Here is a 10,346-nt window from a genome sequence, read left to right as displayed (position 1 = left end):
ATTATGCTCAAATTTTATGGTTTTTGGACATGAAATTCGTATTCAGCTATTGATGGTGTTGATGTTTTGGGGAGTTTGTGGAACCATGGAGGAGGTTTTAGAAACATGGTCAAAACCGGGAATTTATAAAAAACCAGTGAGTTGTTTCCGGTTATATTACATCTTTAATGGGTCACACATATTATAGGTAACTCAACTATGGTTAAATTTGATGAATTTGCAGGTATTAGTTGAAGGCAATGCATGCTCGAGATCCGTGGTGCTCAACAGACCTTGTTCTTAAATGCGCTCACGCTCCCATGGTTTGATTATTATTATTATAATTCTAATTATAATAATTATTATTGTTTTTATCTTTATTGTCACACACAGTTTTTGTTTAATTAAGTCAATTTTATAATCCTATATGATTAGGTTTTTAGTTATATAGGCCAGCTCAATTTTTTAATCTTTACGTGGTAGCTTGTATATTTCGTGATAGTTAATTTTTGGGACTCATATGCTAACTGCTCTACGTTTTGTAAGAGTTTAGGTTAATATTCATATCATATGGTGGCTGACTTTAGAGTAGAACAAAAGGTCTGAACAAGCCTAGCCACCCGTGAGCTCTCATGATCGGATTACAAAAAGCGTGAACCCAGTCGATCTTAAACGAGCTTGAGCCTATATATAAGTTTTTGTACGTATTTTTAATATTTGTTGTTACATCTTTATATGCAATGTCTTAATGCGTTTTTTCCGTTTTGAAGGGGCTCTAAAACTTAAACGAAGCAACTCCCAGAAGAGAAAGCTAAAGAAACTTGAGGTTTGTATACTGTTTTTTGTGTTTAATATCAGTTCAAATGTGACTGATTTTTTTATTATATCAGGAAGACAAGGAGAAATCACTTCTTTTATCTAAAAGCCTCGACACATTAGAGTATGTGATGTTTTCCTTAACATGATTTATTATGATCTTTTTTTGTTAACATTTATTTGTTTTATTACTTTTTAGGAAATAAAAAATTCAAGATGATGCGTATTCAATCATATGGTCTTCACGCAATTGGACCAGGTTGAAACAGCCAGTGAGAAACGAAGAAGAGAAGTGCAGTTTGCTAAAACGGGCCTTGTATTGCAACATAGTGACCGACCTTTAAAAAGGAGAAATAATACAAGTGAGTCAGCTGAAGTCAACTCTAACTTAGAGGATATTTCTGTTCAACCCATGAACGAAGATATTGAAGTCACAAATGTCGAAGTAACTCCTTTTAGATCTTATATTATAAAGTTACATCTAACTCTACTATTAAAGCAATAGACTTTATGTCAAAATCTTACCTTCCTATTGGTTGTTCACTAGGGTTTCCATATATATCAATAGCTTCTCTATTTTTCATCTTAATTAAATAAATCAATAATAAATTAAAATAAGATTAATCAATTCTCTTAAAGTATTCTCTTTCATCTTTCATTTAATGTTTAATTTTGAATTTGAATCTTTTTTAATTATGTTTCTACTTTAATAATTAATTACGATTTATTTATTATATATTCTATAAGTATAAATATGTTTTGAAACTAATTTTATGTTATTATTTTTTATTTATGATTGATTTTATTCACACTCTTTGTTTCTTCTCAGCATGTTTAATGGTTTTTAGATAATATATAATTTAGATAATTAATATATATTTCATCAATATGATTCAATATAGAGAGAATATGAATTTAACTTTAGTATAATTGGTTCTAGTATTATATTTAAAAAAAATTATCAAATTGACCGGCTTGTACCATTATCGTAAAATTTAGGAAAGAATCACCCATTTGGTTAAGGAAATTGGTTAAGGAAATTGTATAATTACGGAATTTCTAAATTTGAATGAATTATTGTAGCTTATTTGATTATTTGATTAAGTATATGATTTAGCATCATTAATTTTTACTATAATTATGGATGATCAGTCAATCGGTTAACTAATCATTATTTTACATAAATTTTACAAAAATATAAAATTAGAACTAATAAATTTTACGTAAATATAAAATTGCAACCAAATATATTAATATCAATTACAATATTTAAATTATTAATGGCTCAATTGATTAAGGAATTTATTAACCATAGATTTACTATAAATACAAATGTTGACCTGTTTATTGATTCTAAATTTCTCAATTATTGATTTAAATATATCGTGCTGATTTTAAATATTCTAATTGATTATATTGTATTGGATAATTAGTGTTCAATTGTATTAAAATTGTGTTAATGTTAATAAATAAAAACAAAATTAGTAATTTCTTTTTCACACCTTATATGAATTACATATATAATTAAATGCTGATTATTTTTATAACTTTCAATCATGTGATTCAGTACGTCATTATATAAAAATTTATTGTAATTTTATATATTATAGACATTGTTATTTTATAAATTACATATACAGTGTTATAATTGATGATTAATTATATTTTTGTAAATAAACAAATTACTAATTTATTTTTTTACACTAATAAGTTTATTTCCGTTTGTTTAAATATAGTCAACATTTAAATTTAAAAATTTTTTTGAACGGCCAACTAAGTAACGCCGGGCACCCCGTACGCGGGCCCCCATTGGCTAAAGGTAGCCCGAGCTGGCCACTAGTCCGGACGGACGGAGCCCCTAGCGGTCCACCTGTTGAGGGATTCACCGGATAAAACCCGACCCCCACGCCCGCCAAACGGCACGACAGCGAGGAGCTGGTAAAACCGGGTGAGATCAGGACTCCAACCTGGCAAGCCAGGGTCATCCCTCATATCTCCCATATAAGTTGATGGTAATGAGGTTTGATCCCCTTACCTCTCACTTGTAAAGTGAGTGCTCTACCATTGAGCCACAACCAACTTATATTTAAATTTAAATTAAATAATATTATATTTATAATAATATAAATTTTGAACATCACATTTTAGTAAATTCAAAATTTGAAAATCCATTAATCCTAATTCCTTACTTATCGTTCTTACTTTAAGTTTTTTTAAATTTTTTGTAATTCCCTAAGTATTTGTTTCTAATCAATTCCTTGTATACCTTCCTTCTATAATTTAGTCAATGTAATGCCCCGAACCCGGTAGCCCTACTTTAACGTCGGATTTACTCATAAACACAGTTCTTACAATCAGAGTTTATTAAAACTTTCGCGGAATATAAAAAACTTTCATGAAACCTTACAGCAATCCAAAACTTGCCTTAATTAAACATTATTGTCTTTCAAAAATAAACGTCAATTACATTAAAACATCTTGAGTCTTCAGATGCCAGTCTCCTATTCGCCCACCATGTGCCCGCTCAAGCTAGCTGTCTCATTCTACTCACCTGCGTGCATACTAAAAGTCAGCTACGCTGAGTGAGTTCTAGTTAATCGGACGCCATACAATACATATACATACATACATATCCGAAGATACATATCCATACTTAACTAGTTACGCTTCTGTTCTACATACATACTTACTACCATACATACATTCATATCTACAATCACTAACCTCAGTCTACCGAGAGTACGTTCATAGTCCGCCGTCTATACCTGTACTCAAGGTCGTGAACACGTAAAAGGTCCGCAGTCCTTACCTATGTTCACCATTCATGGTACGTGCAAGGTCCGCAGTCCTTCCCTATACCATCCTACATCCACACCACGTACAAGGTCCACAGTCCTTCCCTATGTTGCAACCTAATTCATAGCACGTACGAGGTCCACAGTCCTCCCCTATGCTACCACAATACAAATACATAGCACGTACGAGGTCCGCAATCCTCCTCTATGCTACCACAATACAAATACATAGCACGTACGAGTTCCGCAGTCCTCCCTATGCTACCACAATACAAATACAGCACGTATAAGGTCCACAGTCCTTTCCTATGCTGATGCCTATCTATAATACGTATAAGGTCCGCAGTCCTTAACTACGTTGTCGTCTATTATCTGTAACACGTATAAGGCCCACCGTCCCTATCTACGTTTACGTCTATCATCTACATTACGTATAAGGCCCGCAGTCCTTAACTACGCTATCACCAGCCGAGTCTATGTCCGACAAAAGCTAGAGGGATTTGCCATCCTAACTTACTATGTCGAACGTAGAACTCACATACCATTCGTGTACCTCTATACACATACTTCACATATACAATAATTACATTATAGCATAAGAACACTCTAGGCGTTCTTTACATCATTCATTTAACAACCATACCCCTTGTCGATACGTGCAATATCCGAAGATCGTTCACGCCCCGACAAGTATTCATTTGTAATGTTCATAACATCTTCGATATATAATATTCGTATCTTTATTTTTAACCTGACAGTACGCGCAATATCCGAAGATCGTTCGCGTACCGACAAGCAATCATTCATATCCATCACATATATCACATATGGCATACACTTATCACTTAGGATAAATGTATTAACAACACATCGAATATGCACACAGCCCCGAAAACATAACAAGGAATGGGGCTAGAAACTCACCTGAACTCTGCTTCTTCCTCCGATAGTTGTAAATCCCTTCTTTAACTGAGCTCGGCTGACTGTATAAGTTACACGTATCAATACTCGCCTGATCTAATCTGGTGGCCTAGTATTAGCTTACTTTTACTTATCGTTTTTAATTTATTTTCTAATCGAACTTGACTTTAGGCGAAGTTAAACCTTAGGCGAACTTAGCTTTAGGCGAAGTTAAACCTTAGGCGAACTTAGCTTAGGCGAAGTTAAACCTTAGGCGAACTTAGCTTTAGGCGAAGTTGTCATCAGGCGAACTTAGCTTTGCAGGCGAAGTTGTCATCAGGCGAACTTAGCTTTGCAGGCGAAGTTGTCCAGCTGCAGGTACTGTTCGTTCTTAAACCCTTAATCATCTTCGTTTCTTAACCAAATAACTCGATTTAGGTATCCACGGAATCATCTGACCAGCGCCTACAAACCCCAACCATCAAATCGACCTACATCGATGTTTAAAGGGTGCGATTTAGGCATATAGGTTACGGTTTCTTTATCAATCGATTAACCCGTTAAATCATAACCATTTTCAGTAAGTTTAGCTTTGTTGGATTCATTTTTACCATACAAACACAGATCTATCATTTCTATACTAATCCAAACCTAAACGAACAAGTTCTCGATATAAACGTACCGTAAATGAGTCGAACTACGAACACGAGCTGGTCTTGTTGCTTTGGTTCGTCACGACGATCTAGCACCAACAAGCTCGGGTCCTCGCCTTTGGATTTTGGTTCGGGTTGTGTGTTTTGGAGTGTGTATAGATTATGATGGAAATGAAATGAGGGTTTAGGGTTTTAGGTTGGTTTAGGGGATATTTATATCCCTTAAAGCCCATGGACCTAAAGCTCATTCTCATTTAACCCATCTCCATAATCTAAATCCATGATCCGTTCTTTACTCGATTATTAATTAATTAATAACGCGAACTCACTAAACGTAACTTTCTTTATTCAACATTATAAATTTTAGGATGTTACAGTCAACCATAATTCAATTCGTATAAATAGTTAAGTTTCATACGGTAATTCTTACACCTTCAAACTCTCTTTAGCAAACACCATTAGCTTTGTGTCTAATGTTTTTATTTTGTGTTGTTTTTATATCGTCCATTTTTGTATTCTTTTTTTTTGGTTTTAAAGTGTTATTGTTTCTAAATGATTTTTTTTTTGAATTTTTCACCTCTAGAAAGAAGATCTCAATTTTTGAATCAGTAATTTATATTTCTACATTAATAAGTTTAATTTCGTAACTAAATATAGTCTAGATTTAAATATAATATAGATTTAATTTATGAACATTACATTTTAGTAATTGAAAATTTTAAATAATTAATCCTAATTCCCTAATTTTCGTCCTTATTTTAAGTTAATTAAGTTTCCTTATTTTTTTTGTTTCTAATTGCAATAGGAATTTCGTGTATAAATACCTAACATTCATACAGTAATTCTTACACTAACAAATCCCTAACCATTTTAATCTCTCTCTCTCTCTCTCTCTCTCTCTCGGCTTATTCCTCAACGTCTCCTATATTCCGGTAATGGCCAATTTTGTTATACGTTTTTCCGGTAAGGTTCTATTGTTTCCGGTAAGAGTTCTGGTAATGTTTTATATTTATTTTAATTGCTATATATTTTTTTATAATCTATTTAGGTTGTAAATCAAAATCCAAGATTGAATTAATATGTTGAAGTTACTACGGTTTTCCGGTAATGTTTTCCAGTAAGGTTTTATATTTATTTTAATTTTTATATTACTTTGTTATAATATCTTTTGATTCTATATCAAAATCTAAGATTAAACTGATAATTTTCCATTTTTGTTTGTATTTATATTAATATTTATATGATTTTTTCTTATAATCTTTTTAGGTTATATATCAAAATCGAAGATTCAATGGAGATCTTCACCATTTCGTTTTTCCGGTAACGCGATTCAAAATTTCCGGTTGTAAACTATAACATCAATTTTACATTTTTTCACATGATTCAATCTTCCATAATTTGTAATATATTTATTATGTGATATTAATATTTAATTTTATCATTTCAGGTTATTATCCCCAACATGGTATAGCTAATTTCAAGGATTGAGAATTGTTTGATAAGATGTCTTTTATTTTTGTTTAATATTGATTTATATTTATGTTAGTATTCATGTATTTATTTATTTTTCAGAATTTATGTAATTTAATTTATTATTATATAATCCCGAAATGAAATTTAGTTGATTATTCTATAATACATTAAATTATCTATAGTAAGATAATCAATCTTATATTGTTGTTGGTCAAAGTCCAATTATATTGAATAGGTTTAAATAACATTTACATATTTGATTATATTGAATAGGTTTAAATAACAAAAATTTGAATAAATTAACGATTTGACTCAATTTGACCATTTATATTGAATAGGTTTAAATAAAATTTACATATTTAAACATAATTCCCATTCCTAATTTGACTAATTTTTTTCAACTCTTTTTATTTTTTTGAATACCATCCATATATATAACTCATTTCATAATTATTCAATATTCATGCATTAAATAAAAAAATATTAGTTTCTTCTAAATATTTCAAGTTATTGTGAATTTAATATCAATTTCAACTAAATTCCTTAAGTGAATAATAAAAATTATTTATTTGAACCATTTTGAAATTCGAATTCTTGACCACTTACAAAATTATGTTATATAGTTAATAATCCGGTGCTCACGTACATTATAGAATATTTAATACATTTGACCAATTTAATATGTCTTTATTATAATTTTTTAATTACCGTTTTTAATTAAAGTAACCAATAATTATTATTGTAAATTAATTAATGTATTTACGTTTTTATAAAGATTCTTATAATACATGTTTTAATTACGTTAGGTGATATAATGTTTTAAACACGATTAATTACAATATAATTAAAATTGATATGTTTAAATCTACACCATATTTCAAGCTAGAGTATAAAATTAGTAATGTACAAGAACAAGTTAGTAATTGATATTTATTACCATTAATATAATTAATCATATCAATTAAACGAATTTTGGTAACTGGTATGAATTGTCAATTCCTATACATCTAAAATTAGACTCAGTTAACAATAACATAAATAATTAAGCCTAGAATATAACTTTGTTTAGCTTTATAAAAAAACAGTGTATACTAATTAAGCCTATATATTAAAATAATTTTTACTAGAGACGGGATATGAAATTGAAAATTTTAATTGAGTCAACTAATTTAAAATAAATGTATAAACTAACTTCAAATGATGTTTATTATACGGGATATAATACAATTAATTAAGCCTATGTATATACTATATTTCTTTATTAAAATGATGTTTACTAAAGAATTGATAATTTACTTTACGATAAATCATTTAATAGTTTTCTTAATTTACTTTATAATAGTCATTTATCAAAATTAATTACTTTCTATAATAAAAATGGTGAGACTAACTTTTATAATATCCTTAAATATCTCAAAATTCAAAATCATTTGAATAACCGGATTAAAATCACATTCAATTACCAAAATCACATATCATTCAATTTACCATAATTATTCAAATTCATCAGTTTATGAATAATTGTAATTAAAATATTTAATTATTCTCTATATAAATGGAAAAATGTGTTGACTTTTTTTTATTTTAAGAAATTAAGAGATTCAGTTTCACAACATTTGATACCAAGCTTAAAAACATATTTTCATATTTAATTTATTTATTATGTTTACTTAACTTTATATCATTGACTTTTGTAGAAATTATTAAAAGCTTCTTTGAGGAAGTTTTATGGTGATGACGTCCCATGTGGAGGTATAATGATTAGGAGGAATAATACTATTATACAATAGTAAGCTTCAATTACTACTAAATATTTAAGAACCACTAAAAATATTTTTATTCACCTTTTGTATGCATTAAAAAATGAATACATTATTAGTATCTTACTAATGAAAAATAAGATATCAAAAGGCTATATAAACTATCATCTCATGCTCAATCTCTAATCGGATGTTAGGTAAAAACCTCAATTTATTTGGTGTTTGTTGTATAAGGTTTTTTACTTTATTTATCGAAAGCTTTATAAACTATTGTTTTATTATAATTACATATCAGGAGCTTGACAGTGGAATTTGAATACAGTTAATTTCTTACTTTATATTCATCAATTGCGTAATTAATTTAATTTTGACCTTTAAATTGATTAATTACAAATTAAAGTATAAACCTTATATACAAGGAAATATTTAGGGAGTTGTAGATACTAAATTTATAATACTTTTGTTAAATAAATAGTTAAATTGTATAGAATTTTCTTCATGTTTATTTTAAATTACACTTCAAGTAGTTCTTTCAACACCTTGTAAAAGCACAAGGTACTTAAACTATCAAAAAAACACGAGGCTAACAGTTAGATGTCAATCCTTACATGTTGAAGAGATAAAATAATTTACGAATTGACTATTGGATATAAGTGAAGGGAATGCTGGGGGGGGGGGGGGGTTAATACGAATTGACCATCTTCTAATTAACAATTCATTATGAATGCAATTGTTTTGTAGTTTATTAATTATTTTACTTATTATGAATGCAGTTGTTTCATAATTTATTAATTATGTTACTTATATTTATACTTATTGTCATTATAATTTTTGTTACAGGTTTTGTATATTACTTTTATCATAATTTCGTATATAATTACCTTGATAAAGTTATTATCAGATTATATATTTATATATTGATTAAAAGTTCTATTAATAATTGGCTTGTTTAGGCTCAAGTGAAGCTCTGACTTGCTAAATAAACACGCTTATTTTCGGCTCGAGCTCTTTTAAGCTCGGTTCGATTCAAGCTTTTTACCGAAACGAATTGCACCACTAAATGTAGATGCTATGAATGTTGCAGGCGCTTTTCCAACGTTGGTGGAGTTATCAAAGTGAGGCAACCCGAGCTACAGTAAAGCGTCTTGTTAGCACGGGTCAGCTCGAGATGATGTAAGTGGGTATAGTTGACTCTTTTATTAAGGTTGATATATGATTGTTTAAATTCTGGTTTTGATGCATTTGTTTTTGTTGGGTAGAAATGGAGGTTGGTGGCATCATGAAGCAGCTCCACATTACATTGACATGATTGATCAAACAACTAATGGGCATCGGTTTATTAGGCAACAGTTCAATGTAACACCGAAAATTGGCTGGCAAATTGACCCTTTTGGTCATTCTGCTGTGCAGGCTTACCAATTGGGAGTAGAGGTCGGTTTTATGTTAATAACTGCCATTATTAAAGCATATTAAATAATAATCTTATTACATGATCTTTTAGGTTGGATTTGATTCTGTTTACTTTGGGAGAACTGATTACCAAGATAGGCTAAATGAAAAGGGGGTAAACATCTTGAGGTCATCTGGCGAGGATCCAAGAGTCTCGGTTCATCTTCACAGATGTGCTTAACTTTTATTATCATTAGTGTTTGTAATTGGTTTATCCAGCTGGCTAAATGATATTATTAATCTTTACAGATTTTTGCTGGTGCTTTCTCCGAGAATTATGAACCGCCACCTGGCGGGTTCTACTTTGAAGTTAATGATGATTCTCCAATTGTTCAGGGTAACCTAATGAATAAGATTTAAGGTATATGAATGTTTACGAAGACTAAACATAATTGCTTTTGTAACACTGAAGGTTGACATAGACTTGTTTGACTATAATGTTGAAGAACAAGTTAATGATTTTGTGGCTGCAGCCATTGCACATGTGAGCAATATGTATATGTTTTAAACTTTTAAAGAGT

At 29.9% G+C, this 10,346-nt stretch overlaps 1 long non-coding RNA gene across 1 annotated transcript; it reads left to right on the top strand.

Annotated features, from left to right (window-relative positions):
* Positions 1-753: 753 nt before the first annotated feature.
* LOC143608515 (uncharacterized) lies at positions 754-9,688 on the top strand. The gene is made up of 4 exons (XR_013149276.1): positions 754-805; positions 870-919; positions 9,461-9,549; positions 9,636-9,688. It is a non-coding gene; the product is annotated as an uncharacterized LOC143608515 (long non-coding RNA).
* The last annotated feature ends 658 nt before the right edge of the window (positions 9,689-10,346 follow it).

Source organism: Bidens hawaiensis, unplaced genomic scaffold, assembly GCF_021521415.1.
Source record: "Bidens hawaiensis isolate Kalapana, Puna unplaced genomic scaffold, B.hawaiensis_p1.1 tig00419389_1, whole genome shotgun sequence".
NCBI lineage: Eukaryota > Viridiplantae > Streptophyta > Magnoliopsida > Asterales > Asteraceae > Bidens > Bidens hawaiensis.
The sequence above is the reverse complement of the archived record's forward strand: the minus strand, read 5'-3'. Positions and strand labels throughout refer to the sequence as shown.